This window comes from Mustela erminea, chromosome 14 (assembly GCF_009829155.1).
Source record: "Mustela erminea isolate mMusErm1 chromosome 14, mMusErm1.Pri, whole genome shotgun sequence".
NCBI classification, from domain to species: domain Eukaryota; kingdom Metazoa; phylum Chordata; class Mammalia; order Carnivora; family Mustelidae; genus Mustela; species Mustela erminea.
In genome coordinates, this window is record NC_045627.1 from 28,663,372 (window position 1) to 28,682,757 (window position 19,386).

Consider the following 19,386-nt stretch of genomic DNA (forward strand, 5'->3'; position numbering starts at 1 on the left):
AATGCAAACATGACACACTGCAAACATGATATCTTCATGTTTCATGTTTCAACACAAGATATTTAGAAGAGTCAGAAAGTTAGTTTCACCTTTCATAGCCACTATATGTAAATGTATAAATTTTTTCCATGCGTGTTTGAGGATTCTATAAAGAATTCATAAAGGTGCTTATCCCAGTAAAAGTCACAGTTCCCTACAGAGAACAGAATAGCTTATTGTTTTTTACTCTTCAAACTGTTCTGTCATGCAAATCTCTTCATTTTTACAATCACAGAAGATAAATGATTGAAAGAACATTTTCTTAAAAAAAAATCACTGGGTCAAATCATCATGTGTTCAAAAAATTTTCAACCAATCAACATTAAAAAAATTCAAGAAGTAAATTCAACATTAAAAAAAATTCAAGAGTAAATGGGGGCAAAAAATAACTAACACTAAAGTAAAATTAAGCTAAGATTTAGATTAGTACTAACAACCCATACTATAGGGAAAGGACCACAGATTTGGCTCTGAATTTCTTTTCTTTTCTTTTTTTAAAAGGAAGAAAGTGAGAATGAGAGTGAGAAGATGGAGGAGGGGCAGAGGGAGAGAGAGAGATCTTAAGTAGGCTTTACCCCAGAGTGGAGCCTGACCTGTGTCTCGAACTCATGACCCTGAAATCATGCATGACCTGAGCCAAAGTCAAGAGCTGGACACTTAACTGACTGGACCACCTAGGTTCCCCTGGTTCTGAAATTTCTAATCAATAGTATGAAAGAAAAAATAGGACAAATTAGATGATAATTCAAAAATGTCTACTATTTCTGTTAGGGAAGGGGAAGGTCAAATCTTCCCAGTACTCAGACCAAGGGAGAAGTTTCTCCCAAGACTTAAGGAGATGCAGTCTATGACATGTTGTGAATACAGTCTTCAACAGCATCTTGAGATGCTCCAATTTTAGTCTTAGAAAGCCATATGGAGATCATAATGGCATGGTTCTGGAAGTGTCTCTTGCATTGATAAACATACTATTTAGGATAACTTCACTGATTGAATTTTGTTTATATGGGACGGAATTTAAATTTATAGAAATGTATACAGTTTAATGGTACTATAGCAAACACCTATATTACAAGCCCTAAGTTTAATTGTAGCTTAATATTTTTGTTATGGATGCATTATATTCTTTTAAAATGAAATAACACATAGACTTGAACTCCCCCTATCCCCACCACTTCCTCCAAAACCCATTAGCACTCTCTTTCTCCAGAAGTAACCCAAACTAGGATTTTGATATTCATTATGCTCACGGATTAAGCAAATTTAATTGTTTAAATACATTGTGTAGAAGTGTATAAATGCCAAGTGTACAGCTCAGTTAATTTTTACAAAGTGAGAGGCTCACGTGGACACTTCTCCATTTAGGACGTAGAATATTAGCTCCCCAGTTGTCTACTCCCTGCCCAGATTTGTACCACTTAACAACCACTGTCCCTTACCCTTCTTTTCAAAACCTAACCAGTATTCTGTCTTCTACCACCATAAGTCAGTTCTGCCTGTTTTTGAGCTTAATATGTTATCAAACTGTATGACACTTTGTGTTTGGTTTCTTTTGCTCAAAATGATGTTTGTGATATTCATCCTGTTGCAAGTCACTTTAATTGCTCGTTTTTGTTGCTTTGAAGTTTTTGTATCAATATATTATATCAATGTATCAACATATTAGAATTGATTCAATCACTCCATTGCTGATACCATTTGGATTGTGTCCAGTCTCCAAATATTAATAATGCTGCTACGCACATTCTTCTCCATAGAATTCTGTTTGGTATATATCCAAAAAAGGATATTGTAGAATTAATAGATAATGTAGTTTCCAAAGTGATTTAATCAACTCTCCTAGCAACAGTGTATGAGCTTGCCATTGTACTGCATCAGTATTTGGAATTATCAGTTTTTTTCATTTAGCCATTTGATGAAGATAAACTGTTATTGTGATTTTATTTGCATTTCCCTGATGACTAATAAGGTTCGACCCTTTTCTGAAGTATAAGAAAAGTGGTCCTTTTTTTTATTCAATGTTTTGTCCAATATTTGATTAGGTTGTCTGTTTTTTCTTTTATTGTTTTGTAGAAATTCTTCATTATGTACATGAACCTTTTGGCAAATTATGTACGTTAGAAATATATTCCTTAACTTGCCTCTTTCATTCATATAATTTTCTATTTGACAAATAGAACTTCTTAATTTTATTATGTGTACAATTTATATTTTCCTTTATGGATATGGCTTCTTTATATTACTTAAAAAATATTCCCCTCCTCAAAGTCATGAAGATATTCTCTCATGTTTTTTTCCAAACTCTCTATTGCTTTTCCTTTGACATTGAAATCTTCAAACTACTTAGAATTGATTTTTGTGTATGATGTGTGGTAGGGATATGATTTCATTTCCCCCCATATGGTCATCTGGTTTTTGATCAGTAACACTTATCAAAAAGACCATATTTACCTAGTGCTTTTTAGGTGTTTATCAAAAATAATAGATGAGAAGATTTGCTTTCTTTATTCTGAACCATTTGTCTATCTTTTTGTTCATGCCACATTGTTTAATCAGCTACTGTAGCCTTATACCTTGCAATCTTGTAGCCTTGGTACCTGTGAAAGAAATTTCTTCATCTTTTTTTTCTTGAACAAGAGAAAAAGATGGTGTACCTTACTCTTCATGAGTGTTTTGGTTATTCTTGGCTCTTGGAATTTCTGTATACATTTTAGACTATCCCTATCAATTTCCATACCTGCACCTTCCCCTCTGCCTCCACCCCCCCCCCAAATCTGTTAAAATTTTATTTGGAACAAATTGGTGTACTGAGGACAATTTAAGTTTTTATGACATTGAGCATTCTAATTAATGATTATGATACACTTTTATCCATTTAGGTCTTTAATTTTTCTAAAGTTTTCTGAATTTTCTGTGCACAGATATCTTACATATTTCATTAAGTTAGTACAGATGACTTCCATTTACTCCTCACCCAGATTTACCAATTGTTAGTACTTTTCAGACACACACACAGACATATGTATTTATGTGTAGTCTATCTGTTATCTCTCTAATCTTTCCTTCCCAGTGCATTACATCTGAAGGCACATGTTTAAGTTTTTTCCATTTTCATAACATTTACTTTGATCACTTGATCATAATTTATTTCTATTTATCATTGATTTATATTTTTAGTTATATAAACTAAAGAGAGAGACTTTGAAATTAAGTAAATTTCCTATTCCTCTTTAAACATTCTTCCAGTGGTTAAAATACTCATTCATGAGTCCTGTGTAAATTAATGTATAGTCATTATACTATAAAAAAGAGCTTTCAATCTTCCTTTATGTAGTTGTTTACCTACTTTCAGCATGGACTCATGGATTATTATTTTATTCAGTGGTAACACTATCATTGTTCATTTTGAGGCTGAATCTGCTTCTAGTATGGCCAGCCTCATTGAGTTGGCTCTGTATCATTTTGACATGTCCTTCTCATTTTTGGAACTCTTCTTTATTTTTTTACATAACAAGATGTTTCAGGCTCATCTTTTATTTTTACTGCAATGACTTTGGAGTTAGCCAAATTTTTAAGAAGATCTGTTTTCTTTTAATTTGTTAAATTCACTTTTTTTTCTGACATTATTATAGATTCTTTTGGATTTTAATAAACATTAATGATGAAATCTGCTAATAAATAACAGTGCTTTTATATATTTTTTACAATCTCTTTATCATTTTTTTCTCTTATGACATTGGGTAGGACTTCCCAATGCTAAATAAAAAAGTGATATTGGTCATCCTTGTCTTTTGTCTGATTTCAGAGAGAAAGCTTTCAACACCCCACTTTAAGGATGATGTTTATACTATACTCTTTGTAGATACCCTCTTAAGTTAATTCCTTTCTTCTCCTAATGGCTAAGCTTTAAAAAAAAATCCTGAATGATAATATATTAGTTTCATATTGCTGCTGTAACAAATTGTCACAGAATAGTGGCTTAACAAAAGTACAGATTGATTTCTTGCAGATCTAGAGGTTAGAAGCCCCAGATGGGTCAGCAAAGTTGTATTCCTTTTCAGGGCTCTATGGGAGATTGTGTTTCCTTATGTCTTCCAGTTTCCATAGGCTTTCTTCATTCCTTGGTTCTTGGCCATTCCAAACTCTGGTTTTTGTTTTGTTTTGGTTTGGTTTTTTTTTTTTTTTTTTTTTTTGGTTACATCTTCTCTGACATTGACTTTCTGCCTCCTTTCTTTAAAGACTCTTGTGATACCTTGGCCCAATCAGAGTAATCCAGGATAGTATGCCCATATCAGGATCCTTAGAGTAATCACATGTACAAAGTCCCTCTTACCATGTAAGGCATCATATTCATGGGTTCTGGCGATTAAGGCACATACATTTTTGGGGGGCATTTTTTCAGCCTACCACATATAATAAATGTTACCAAATAAATTTTCTGCATTGAGAGGATCATAGTATGCTCTCCTTTATGCTGTACATACAGTAACTTCACATCCAATGTTCCATGTTAAACAAGGAAAATGGCATAAGTCCTTGCATTCCTGGCATAAGTCACATTCTTTGTGATGTACTTTGTTTATGTGTTGCTAGATTTCATTTGCATTCTAGCTTAAGTAATACTGACCTGTATTTTTTCTCTTTTGACATCTTAGGTGTTGTTTTGGTGGTGGTTTTTTGTTTTTCTTTTTTTTTCATTTTATTTATTTATTTTAGAGAGAAAGTGGGCATGGAGGGAGGGACAGAGAGAGAGGGGAAAAATGCAGACTCCTTGCTGAGTGTAGAGTCTGATGTGGGGCTCAATCCCATGACTGAGATCATGAATTGAGCTGAAATGAAGAGTCAGATGCTTCACTGAGCACCCCCCCCGAACCCCAGTTTTTGTTTGTTTGTTCTTGTTTTTGTGTTTTAGTTGCTGTGATTTGGGTCTCAAATAATGAGTTGAAAAGTGCTTTTGTTTTTTCTGGTTTCATTAGAATTTCTGCTTTTGTCAATACTATTTCCTTTCTTGTGTTTTCCATAAATTTAGTTATTCTAACTTCTTTAAATGGGTGTTTAGCTTATAGATGTTCACCTTTCTTTCTTTTCTGATATACATATTTAATGCTAAAAATGTCCCTCTGACATGACTTTAGTTGCAGCAAACAGGTTTTGATATACAGTCTTTTTCAAAATACAGAAATACATTCTACTTTTCTTTTTGATTTTTTTCTTTGACCCACAATATCTCATCTGCCACTTGTAAAAAATATATATAAATACATACAGATTTTTTCCTGTGGGCATATTTATCCAAATTGTTAGTTTGCCATTATCAACAGTGGTATTCTCTCTATCTTTGACTATTTCTATGTATGCATGGATCCATAAACAGTGCATGCTATTTCTCTGTTTGCATTAAATTTGTATTTGTATATGTAAATTTATATATATATATATATATATAAATGCCATATAAACATTAACAAAAAGAAAACTCATAGGGAATTATTAATATCTGTTAAAACAGAGCTTAAGGCAAGAAGGACTGAATGGAGACAGAAAATAATTAAAGAAATATTTAAGAAATATTTAAGAACAATGAAGTGTTTGTGAAATATTTAAGAACAAGAAATATTTAAGAACAGTGAAGTGTTTGTGAAATTAAAAATATAGTTTTAGCTGTATAAAACAAGAATAACAGAATTTAAAGTTAAATTTCACAAGCTAACAATCATATGGTATATTTTACCAAGTGGCCAACAGTAAAGTAGTAAGGATGTATACAACTTAAAAACAAATTATGTATTTGAGAGGGTAGGAGGGAGGAACAGAGGGAGAAAGAGAGAGAGAATCCCAAGCAGACTCCCTGCTGAGTATGGAACCTATCACGGGGCTCCGTCTCCTAACTCTAAGATCTTACCTGCAGGCAAAATCAGAAGTGGATCCCTAACCCACTGAGCCACCCAGGCTCCCCAGAATATAGACATTTTGAATGAAACACTTAGAAATACAAAGTGGGGGAATGAGGAAGGGAGAAAAGAAGGGAAAAAGAGAGAGAGGGAAAGAGAATTTTACACCAAAGAAATAGAAGATACACCTTCATTTCAAATATACAAAAAACATTTATTAAAATTGAGCTCAAAGAGACTCTTAATCTCACAAAACAAGCGGAGGGTAGGGAGAGGGTTGTTGGATGGTGGACACTGGGGAAGGTATGTACTATGGTGAGTGCTGTGAAGTGTGTAAACCTGGTGATTCACAGGACTGTACCCCTGGGGCTAATAATATATTATATGTTAATAAAAAAATTCCACACTCTATCTAATGAAAATAAAATTAAATTAATAATTTAATAATAGGGATGCCTGGGTGACTGAGTGGTTAAATGTCTTCAGCTCAGGTCATGATCCTGGTCCTGGGACTGAGTCTCACACTGGGTTCCTTGATCAGTGGGGAGCCTGCTTCTTCCTCTGCCCTTAGCTCCCCCTGTTTGTGCATGCTTATGCTCAATCTCTCTCTGAGAGATAAACAGAATATTTTAAAAGAAATTTCAACAATAAATTGATGACTTAAGTTATAAAATTATATAATTATATATATAATATATATAAAATATACTTTAAATTATAAAATTATATATATTTATATATAAAATTACAAAAACTAGAAATTTATGAAGACATTTCTAAATTTCTAATAGAAATTTAAAAATATTTAGAATTGAAAAATAAGAGTATTAAATAATAAAAATTTATAGTATCTAAGAATGTCACTAGAATAAATTTATAGTTTTAAGTTCCTTTATTAAAAACAAACAAGAATATTTGGGAATGAGTGTCACTTTCAACTCATGAAGCTAAGAAAGTCCCAAAGAACAGACTTTTAATTAGAGAGAAGAAAATTTCAAAAATAAGGTAAAAAATTAATGTAAAATGAATCAAAGAAACAAAAGAGATTAACAGAACATAAGTTCTTTAATGAACCAATAAAGTAGTCACATTTCAAACAAGAGTAATCACGAAAAACAAAAAACTTAAGATATTTGAAGTAAAGGGACACAATCATAGAAATTGTATTGATTTTTAAAACCATAAGAGAATATTATAACAAAATATTTGAAAACATTGATTAAATATAAATATTTCTAGAAAAATGTCATACAATCTTTTAAAAAACAACAGAAAAGTGTAGCTTTTAAATAAATTTAACTTATAGTCAAAATTATTGTCTTCATTCTTATTATCCTTTCTTCTAAGAAAACACAAAACACAAAAAACTGACAATTTTTGGGGCGCCTGGGTGGCTCAGTGGTTTAAACCTCTGCCTTCAGCTCAGGTCATGATCTCAGGGTCCTGGGATCGAGCCCCACATCGGGCTCTCTGCTCAGCGGGGAGCCTGCTTCCCCCTCTCTCTCTGCCTGCCTCTCTGCCTACTTGTGATCTCTGTCTATCAAATAAATAAATAAATATCTTAAAAAAAAAACTGGACAATTTTCAAGGTGAATTTTTCTAACCTTAAAAAACTAACAAATACAAAATGAGAAAAGAGGAAAAGTCAGTCACAACACATTTTATAAGACAACTAATAATCTGAAAATCAAAACCAGACAAGGACAGAAAAAGAAAGTGAAATTATGAACATAAATACAATGTTTCTAAATAAAATACAAGAAAAAGAAATTAAATGATTTAATATACATGTCATAGTCAATTAATATCTGTCCAATAAATCAAGAACAATTCAGCTTTAAAAGAATTCCTTAGAAAATGGGGAAATAATCTGAACAGGTAATGCACTAGAGAAAACCTAAAACACAGTAATAGATTTTAAACTTCACAGCACCAAGACAAAAATGAGGGACATTATTGTTATAGGCATTGAGCTGGTAAAATTTAAGAAGTCTGACGATATTAATATTGACAAAAACAGAAAAAAGCTTGGAAAGTTTAGAATTTCCATCTTGAGTGGGAGTATAAATTGTTACAACTACAAACCTTTTGTTTAGCAATTGGGTTATATCCAATACATTGACAAAGTGTATAGCTAACGATGCCACAATTCTTCTTTAGACATATTATCTGGAAAACAACCTTGCAGAAATGTACAAAATGGCAGATGCAATGTATAAATTGTAGCATTGTTTCAAAGAGCCCTAAAATTGGAAATAACCTAAAAAGCTTTCTAAAAGAGAATGGCTAAATTATTAGTTATTGCAGTTATTGTTAATATCAAACAATAATGTATAAGTAGTAAGCATGGAAATTTAAATGAATGAGCTAGAGCTATATATGTCAAGATTAATAAGTCCCTTTCACTGAAAAAATAAAATAAAGTTAAAAAAAGGTTAATAAGTCCCTAAAACATAAGGCTAAGTGAAAAAATTGTAGAATGACACAATATTTTATATATATGATTTATAATTTATGAGTTACCTATCTTCTTATTTTTAATTTCTCAAGGTAGTTTTGTCTTAGTTGGATTTTGTTTTCTAACCATAATTTAGTAAATCACAATCTTTCAGTAATTGTTAACTTTGTTAAATGTTAAATCTCTTACATTTACTATATTTACTGTTCAATTTAGTCTTACTTCTATTATTTTATTTTGTGTTTACTGTTTACATCTTTTTCTTTTGTTCCTTTTTCTCCTGTTTTCTTTTCAAATAACAAAATTTTTAATAGTCTTATTTTCCTATACAGTCTTAGAAGCTCTAATTGTATTATTATTTTACTAGGTGTTCTGGAATTTTATATTTATTTTTATTTTATTTTATTTTATTTTTATTTATTTCTTTTCAGTGTAACAGAATTCATTGTTTATGCTGGAATTTAAAAAAAAACATACATAACAACTTTTATTTTTAAACAAATGCTACAACTATATGACATTTTCTCCCTTCTCTCATGCATAACACAGAATGTATCATACTACAACTATGCATTACTCATTTTAATCTACCATCTCATTTTTTTAGTAGAGTTATATTTTACATTTCCAAAAATATATAAAGCTGTTAGTGGATTTTGCAGTCAGTAAATGACTAAATATTGATAAATATTATCAATTTCTGAGTTTGCTTCTCCACTTGACAGTTTTTATTTTTTTCAAACAGATTATCTATAGGAGTTAACAGTCTTCATGTTTATAGGCTTGAAAATGTTTTCATTTTGCTTTTACTCTTATAGTTTAACTGGGTATAAAATTCTAGCTCACAGTTATTATCTTCAGCACCGTAAACATATAACTCCACTGTCTTCTGGGGTTTCTTATTGCTAAAGAAAAATCTCACTGTTTAAATGCCATTTTCTGCAGATAATATTTTGCCTCCAGATTTTAGGATTATTATTTAAGATTAGGATCCTTAAATATTTCAGTTCTAGCTTTATGCTTATCTTGCACACTTCTCAGAACTTAACAGTTTGCTATGAACATGTTTTTCTTACCTTCTGGAAAATTCACAGTTATATCTGTTCAGATATTTTTTTTTCCCCCACTCCTTCTATTCTCATATTCTGGAGCCTCTCAAATCATCCATCCATATTTCTCACCTGCTTTCTGCTATTCTTTAGAAGTTTGTTTTGTTCTTTGTGATACATTCTTTGTGAATTCTTGGTATAACTATCAAATTCATTAACTCTCTATTTTTCTACAGTGTTACTTCATCGTTAGCATTGTTTCATCTCATGGGTGTTGTTTTAGTCTTTAATTTTAATGGTTATATTTTTCATTTCCAGTCTGTGGTGCAGTCTGTCTCATCTCCCCTTGGGCTTAGATCATTTATGTATATTTATGTTTTATAGATTCTTGCTCTTGATATATAGGAATTATTCTTTCATTTGAGAGTGTGTTCTTGTCTTGTCTTTCCTCATTCCTATATGCTATAGTTCCAGGTATAAGTCAACATTATACCTGCTCCCCAGTTCCAATTATTGCCTGCTCCCCAGTTCCAATCCCAATGAACAGCCTTATTTTTTATGAGCAGGATCTCATGCTCTACCTTAGCCTCTATTTTCCAGTAATGATTCTCATTTTGGTACTAATATCTAGAATTCAAATGTTAACTTTCTATCAGTAACTGCTACGTACAACCTCAATCTGGACTCATGGATTTAGTTTTGCTTACCAGTTTGCTTCTCTATTCTTTTTCTCATCTCTATGAGGATTTATCTTGGCAAACCTCAGTATGACATTTGTAATGCCTACTATTGTATTTTATCTCTTATTACTATGATTTTGGAACTCTTCATGTGGTAAAAATGTAAGGATGCTTCCTTTTGTGTGTATTTGGACATTTGTTATTTGATTGAGTCATAACTATATACCTATTCCAAATCTGGTAGACAGTAAATTGTGTCTCCAGATAAAGTAGTGGAGAATATCTCTGAGCAACTAACCAAGAATTCTTGGTAACAATGGGGTCATTTAGAATGGAAATAAGGAAACCTTATTGCCTCTGAGATTTCTGCAAGTGGAGTAAGCCAGTCTTGAAATGATACCTGTGACCCTCAAGTTATCTGTCAAATGGGCTTTGTTGTAGATATATAAAATGAAAAAATTTCAAACACCGTGGAATCATAAATTCTGATTTAATATCCCTTATTTCTAAAATTATAGAATTCCATGGAAAAAGAATATGTTTTATAAAAATAAAAACAAACTTTCCTTGATCAGATAAGCTTGGTTTTTCTGGTTAAATAAGGGGAAGCAAGTTTGTTTACTGCTAGAATTCTCAGAACTTTTTTTTTTTTTTAAAGATTTATTTATTTATTTATTTGACAGATGGATAGAGAGAAAGCACAGGTAGGCAGAGTGGCAGGCAGAGGGAGAGGGAGATGCAGGCTCTCCACCGAGCAGGGAGCCATGTGGGGCTCGAGCCCAGGGCCCCAGGATCATGACCTGATATGAAGGCAGCGGCTCAACTGACTGAGCCACCTAGGTGCCCCTTCTCAGAGCTTTTAATGTGCTAATAGTTAGGAGTCTCCTTGAGTGAGCCATCCATGCAACCTTTCAAATGTTGACCTTGACATGTAAAGTCAACAGGCAACATGCAAGTGTTAATCTAGAACCTTTCCCTCCTTTGTTTTTCAAGGATTCCTTTTTTGAGAATTGGTGCTCTATGAGACAAATGTTTAAAATTCAGTGTCTGAATTTCTGTTTTTAAGTTAGAATGTGCTTTTAAGAAGAGAACTTATAAACTACAACTGACCATCATCTTAATTTTGATGAAACTAATTGGGTCAGGACATGAACTCATAGAACAACAACACTAGTGAAAAAAATCTTCCCAGAACTTCAGCCCATTATTTAACCTCATTAGCAACCTACTCTAACCACTTACAGAATTAAAGGTAAAAGGAAACTTGAATGGGACCTACCACATATTCAGGGTCAGGATCCTTAGGCTTGGAAAGAGAAAAATCAGCCAGCTAAGGAGAACAGCTTCATGGGGCGATGCTAATGGGCCCTGAAGTGCTAGCTCCTGTTTTTATGGATGGCTACTCTAACCAGTTAATTAGGTTCGATGAAGCCAGGAACTCTATTTCTTAAAAGGGAACAGATGTCATTTGCCTATTTTTATCCAACATGATGATAAGTAACCTGGACTACAAAGAGTTTTCAAATAGCACTAGTCAGCAATCTCTATAATTATAGGATTTGGGGAATGATTTTTTAAATGGAAATGTACCACATCAAAAATATGTGTATTAGTGAATATATATTTAGTCATAGAACCAGACACATCGTACAAAGCACTAATGAAGCGTAGTTAGTATATTTGCATATATATCTATCCTTGTAAACTGAGAGTAAGCATGGTAGTATTACTTAAATTAGTATTTTTATGTCACTTGCATTTTTCTTATAAGTTTTTGTCAGGCTGATCTCCTGAGTTCTATAATGCACTTTCCTGAAATTTGAAATCATTTCTGAGAAGCCCACTGTTTGCTATGAAGTGAGCTCTAAGAACAAAGAGATGTTGCAACACAAGCTGAGACTTGAGTTCTTAATTCCTCCTTTAGAGATACTTCCCCTCTGGCAATTCCTCAGACAAGAGGAAAAAAAAAAGCAAGGTCATAATATTGGAATTTTGCAACTGTTAGAAGAGACCCCAGAGGTCATTGACTTAATATTTATGCTTTCTGATTGTAATCCCTTAAAATTATTTCAAAGATGCTTATAGCATGTATCATTATTTCTCATGACTTCTAAATACAACAAGCAATATCCTAATTAATTAATTTTCATAATATTTATATTCCTAGATTTTGCATCATTTCTCTCCAAGCATCAGGAAATGGTGTTTTAAAAAAAAAAAAACAACCTCACAGTTGTATAAAGTCATTTATTTAGTTCTCAGTTGTTTGACGTGCTCTGCCTACTCCCACCTTCTTCAAAAAAAGAGGAATTTAAGTTGACTTAGGGAAGAATGGCTACCTAACAAGAGCCAAATTAAGTTCACACATCAAGCCCCCATGATTGGGCTCTAGTCTACTCTTCCAACTTCAACTCTTATGATTTGTGGTCTCAAAATTTATATTCATACTATCAACACTTAATCTCATGGAACGGGCTCATTGTTGTTTCTTATTGCTCCATCTAACAGGAACGATCGTCCTTCCTGCCCATGGCCTTGTCCTCCTGGTGAACTCTTATTTTTCCTCTAAGACTCCCTAAGGAAGACTTCACCAACCCTCTTGGATTGATCCGTGTGTTTTCTCTGGCTTTCATAATATCTCATGCAAAAATTCACCTTTGCAATTTCTATAATGTATTATGTGTATATGGTTCTCCATGCTTGGAGGGAATGGCTGCAGGTTGTTCTTTGTTTTACCAGTGTGTAGCACAGTTGGTGTCCAATTAGTGTTCACTGGGCTCCCGAGTGCCATGTGTGATGTTTATACGTTAAAATATTTTGAAGTTGGGTAGGTAAATCCCACAAAAATAAGGATTAAAAAACAAAGCTGCATAAAGTAATGAAGAAGGTTTGAAGGATTGACGATAGAAATTTCTGAGACTTTGGTGTAGGATAATTGCTCTCTTGCATTAATGAGGTATTGAAGTGTTCTATATAAATGAATTTATCATATATGACACAATGGATAACTTACATGCTAAGCAGGATTAGGTAGTTGGCTCTATTTTTGTGCTATTTACACCAATCTGCATGCTTTCATGATTTTCAGCTGTATTTGTCATCTCAAATATAGTTTCTTTTTGCTTGCATATATTTTCAGGGTATGCCCTGCTATGTAAATTCTCTGGCTTACACATTGGTTTGAAAAGTGGATGTACTATAAGGACAAATTAAATTCTGAATATGGTGATAGAAAAGGACCAACGACAGATTTTGCAAACTTACCATTTGCTCTGAGTTGACCTTAGAAATATGCCAGATTTCAGGCTCTCTGCTCTAAGCTCCTTCATGGAAGGGACCGAGTTTTATTAGTCTTAGCCCTATTAGGCTGTTCTCAGCATAAATGCTCAATGACTAATATGCTCATCCAACAATTCATACATCAAAGAATAATTTCTTAAATATTATTACAATGATCTCTATATTTTCTGACTCAGAAGTTCCAAGTGTTTCTAATAAACATATTTATAGATATAAAATTTTTGCTGCTGATAATATTTTGTTCAAAGATAAAAGTTATATTCACCCAAATTAATTACAGAAAACCAAGAGAGTCAATTGGGGCTTTAAAAATTCTCTCACTTCCCTTCCAAACACTTTGGTATTAAAGTATAATGCCATCCATAATCATAATATTTAATCCACCAACTGAAAATATCAGTCTTTTAGTAGGCTCATGTGGGAAGCACCTCTGGAGGTGAAAGGGGATTGGGGGATATAAGAAGGCAGGAATATAATCCAGATCTCCAGTCTAGAAGTCTCTCCAAACTCTCACGTCCAAGTCCTTACTTCTTACCTCACCTTTCTACTTAGATGTCTAATTGTTGTTAACATTTTACCATATCCAAAACGAAACTCATCTTTTCCCCCACTTCAATGGCTTCTGATCCTGTAATCTTCCCTCAGCTCATCAGCAACAGCTCCATTGGTCTATTGGGCCAAAATCTTTACTCTTCCTTTACCCCCATCTTCTCTCAAACCCATTTCAAACCATCAGCAAGCTCTGAAGCTTCTGCCTTCAAATCCAATGAAAATCTGGCCCTTTCTTATTCCTCTATAGCCATCGTTCTTAGCTGAGCCACCCAAACCCATCTGCTGGACCACCGCAGTGGCTCCAGGAAAGTTTCCTTGCTTCACCTTTCCCTTGACTGTCTGTTCTTCATGCAGGATCTCAAGAATCCTTTCAAAATGGAAGTCAAATCATGCCAAGTCTCTCCTCAAAACACCCATTAGTTTTCCACCTCACTCAGAGTAAAGTTAGAAGTCCTTACCATAGTGTAACAGCCATTCCTGGATCCCATCTTCTACCATGTCACTCGGGTCTTCTTTCTGTTCCCCAAGTGCAATACGTCCACACCTTCCCCTGGGCTTTTGCATTACTTTTCTCTCTTCTGGAATGCTGTTCTCCAGATGGCTCCCTATCTCCCTCCCTAATTTGTTTCATGTCTCAGATGTTAGTAAATTATTGAGGCTTTCTCTAACTAATCTACCTAAAATAACAACCCTTCACCTCCATCATTCCCTGCCACCTTTACACTACTTTTTAAAATTTCCTTTTATCACCTGTCATACAATATATTTACTTGCTTTTTAACTTTTCACTTTATATTTCCCTCCTCCAGAATATAAATTCCACGTGGCAATGCTTTATCTTATTATTTATTTATTTACTCAGTGCTCTATTCTTATGTCTAAGGTAGTGTCAGAAACAGTGGATGCCCAGTAAACATTTGTTGGTCAAAGAAATGAGCTTGTAAGTCGTTAACAACAAAGAATATTTTCATGAACTAACTTTCCACCTCCACAAATCCATGATGATAGTGGGTCAGGAATTTTAGTTCCGTGGTAGAAAAAGAAAAGTCAAGACTTCAAGGAGTATCTTAGGACTCTTGTGGTCACAGGTAACAAAAACCCACAAAAATCTTAAAAAAAAAAAAAAAAAAAGATAAAACTCTAGCACTAAGACATAGGGGGTCTCATAGAACCACAGGGTAGGTGTGCTGGCAAATCTTAGGTATGATCTAAATGGAGACTGTGAGATAGGAATGCTGCCAAGATGACATTCCCTCCTTCCCTATGTTAGGTTAAGAAGCATTAGGATTCAGTTTTCCTTTCCTTATTTGTTCTTCTCTTCCTTTCTACCATATTATTTTCTTCCTGCAGATAGCTTTTCCTGCTTTGTTCACATGGTGGAAAGGAGCTTTTCACAGCTTACCTTTTATCAGCTCTGCTGGGGGAGAAAATCTGATGAATAAAATCCAATTAGCTATAGATAAGGAGTATGCAGACAAGACAGGCATGGCTTCCCAGAGAAGTGGGAACCATTTAAAGCTAGTCAGATACCCTTAAAACTATCTACTAAAAAGTAGGAAAGATATTTTCCCAAAGTAAGACATCAAAGAAGGGGCAGAGGTTGGGCTTCACTGGGGTCTTTTGTTCTGTATCTTGGGCTTCTCAAATTTCCCCATATGTATGCTCTAGTCAGTTAGCGTGAAGCTTTTGATGACTGTAAGCAAGAGTAGTTACATTTAGGAAAAGGATAAAATAAAATTAAAGGGGTTATGGGAAGAAATAAATCAGCATATGAAGAGGGGGACTTTGATGTACTGAGAACCCAACCCCAACCGCCATGCAGCTAGAAAGATGGCTGCTGTAGCCAGACAGTCTGCTCAGACTGTTGACTTATATATGTGGTACTGGAGAGTTTGGGGCTAGGGAAGTATTTGCTTCATATGTGGTTCTGGAGATTGTGCCCAGCGGAGCATCAGGGGCATTGATCTGGCATAATTCCACCACTGGTGAGCACAGGCCTGCTCTGTAAAATATTTATTTTGTCAAATTTATTTCAACTTCATTCCTTTCTGAAAAAGAAAGGGCAGTAGCTCAGTGCTGCTATTGGCTTATAAAAAAGGTAATTTACTTTACTTTCTGCCCACAGTTAATTTAGCCCCATTGTGTCCTTGCCCTAAGTTCATGGAAATGTGACTTCACTAAGGAAGAATCCATGTAAAGATTGTACATTATACTTTAATGTCGGAAAGGTGGATGAGTTGGCATCATATAATGGAGAGTGTATCACCCTTTTACCAAGAGATGTAATAGCAGAAACAGTCTTGACTGTGGAACTGCCATAATAACTGCTATGCTCATTTTTTATTGATGATGGATAAAAATTCTCATAATACTGAAGCACAGTAACTTGCTGGAATATAGCTTCAGGCTGTCCCTGGGGCAGACTTTATTTATGCATTCCTACTTTCACTATTTGTAATGATAATAATAATAATATTAATATTACTAATAATAAATATTAGTACTTTCTGAATTACAACAGGAAATAGAAGTTTCAGCTATTTTCCCCTCGACCTACCCTGCTGAATCTTCTTTTAAAGATGTAATGCACAAAAAACCATTATAACCCTCACCATTGTTCTAGTTGTTAATAGACCTATGCTAGCAATTTGGAACAGAAAGTGAAATCTGCCCACTGTGGGTTTTGCTGGTTTTGCAACTATTATTGTAGGCTTTTTAAAAATTATTAATTTATAAAGTGCCCTGAGCCTTACAGAATATAAGCTACTGGCTTGGCAAATAAAGTTACACAAATCGCTATTAAGTTAGTAGCACAAACCACAGTGACCTTACGATGGCTCAATATAGTAGCTTTGGGAGAAGAGGCACAATCAGAATTTTCAAAACTTAAAAAAGAAAGTTCATTTCAAAATAAGTGTTTTGTCTGAATATTTATAAAAGAGGTGTCAAATGGAAATTAATAAAGATTCCAAAGAATCTGGAAAAAAAATACAATCAAGTGAGGATTGTGTATAAAATTCTTGTATACTTTGATATTTTGATGACTCTAGATTTCTTCATGAAAGAATCAAAATCTAGTCAGCAAAAAAAGCACAACGCATAATTGACAGCATGCTTTCCTGAGCTGGGCTTATCCAGACAGGAAATTCATCCCTGGATTTCTTGTTTGAATGCTGATGAGGAAAGCTGTTCAAAATACTGTGCACCAAGTAACTTTGACAGGCACAATGGGAGAAATTCCTGTCTGATCTTAACACCAGAAACAGTGTACTTCCTCTGAGTAATGGGTTTGTTTTTCTCTAATGGGCCATCAGAGCTGTGTAACTGACCAGGCTTCCTTTGACGGAGAGCCAATTTCTCTTGTATAGCCTTCTTATAGCAATGCATAGGTCCTTCTAGGATGTGTTTTGTTATCATTTCTGAATCCATCTTATGTTCCCATAAGGTTTTATCATATATTAGATAACTATAATATATTATAGTTAGTTAGCTTTATACATCCAGTTACCTGCCTTACCTAAATCCTTGCTGGGAAAAAATGTGAGGGGTTAGTGAGGAAAGAGAAAGAGGAAGAAAATTGAATTGTTAGAACTTAGACATAAATACAATCTTCTAATGACAAATTACAAAATCTAATTTTTCTATATTTGCAAAAGAGGTAACTAAATTCCTCTTAAGAAATCCATATCCCTAATGCTAAGTAGCTCTGACAGTAAATAGTTTTAATTTGTATCATGTTTATGCATGTAACCATATTAATTCATAATGAATATTACCTCAGAGTTTAATACTATGAGATCCCTGTTAGCTTTCTTAATCTCGCTTTCAATTTATTCATCTATAACATGGTGGTAACTGCACATACCTTGAACAAATCTTAAACTTCTTGCACCTCAGTTTTCTCATCTGTCAAATGGCTATAAAATAATACCTATATAACAAGTAGGTTGTGAAGATTAAATAAGCAGGTATATCTAACACATTAGGAAAATTCTCTGCACAGTATATATGTAATTATATTCTTATTATTCCTCATATGTTTATTTTACAAAGGTTTTATGATTATCCAATATTAATTTCCCCAACTTAAGGGCTGGAAATATAGGTTTACTGAAACCAGTACTATATTGGGCCGAAAATTACCATTAAAAAAATTCATGGTCTGCCATTGCCTCCATGGGGTTCTTTGTTCATATTGATCCTAAATACCACAAAAATTAGCTGCTATAGAGCAGTAGTTCTCAACCGGGTCATTTTGCACCCCCTCACCCCTAGAGACATTTGGTGATGCCTAGAGTTATTTTTGGTTGTCACAGCTGGGAAGGAGTGTGCTAATGTCTTCTAGTGAATAGAGGTCAGAGAGGCTACTAAACATCCTATAATGCACAGGACAGGCTCTACAACAAAGAATGATATAGTCCCATTTGTACCCTGGTTGAAAAATCCTGGTATAGAGTTTCATAACCAAAAGGGGGTTAACAGAGGAATTGTCATAGAACTTGTGGAAATAAAAAATCTTTTTTACTCAGTTACTGCTGTTTTCTGTATATTTTTAAACTTTAGTCTTCACTTTTGTCAGAAGCTTAATAAAATATGGTAAAAAAAAAAATGTGACATCATATAGTTCAAAGAGACCCAGAGACTGTCATTACCCACCTGCCTTTAAATTCACAAATAAGTCTATATTTTCAAAAAGTCACTTAGACCCAAACTAAGAATATCAAAGAAATCCATTAGAGTCTTCATCTAACATACATCCTAGAGAAACTTTTTGCAAATGAGTCTACAACATCATTGGTAATGGTGAAAATTAAGATACAATCTAAATACCCATGGGAAAAAAGTGGGTGGAAAAATAAATTTAAAAGTAAATAAACTTTATTTATGTATCAAGTGGATAAAGAGTGAACATAATTTGAGTGAAAAAAAAGGTTGTTAAGGTAATATCATTTCTATAAAAATCTTAAAGACAAAATAATACATTAGCAGTTAAGATTGTGTTTGGCTGCATTTAAAGAAGTGTAATGACAGTGGCTTAACTAAAATGGCAGTTTATAATTTTGTCCTCTAAGAGTTCAGCTGAAGGTGATCCAGATGAAGTGGCTCCAAGGTGCCATCAGTCAAGTCCCACAAAGTGAGAGATGGGACACTTGTACAATTAACCAGGTCAGGTTCAAAAGGAGAACAGGGTATGTACATGTCTAAATATGTTTAATTAGTCCATCTTTGCCAGAGGACTCAAAAAAATATTTTCAGAGGGGCTCAAACCCGAAGCCAGTGTCTTTTTTTCAAGGCTTGTTGCTCATTCTATCTCTTCTCTTCCATTCCCAAGATGATGAGATGATAGCTTCCATGTCACAAATTGCATCCATGCCTCAGAGCTGAATCTGAATGTATCCTCTACCAAGAAAGCAATG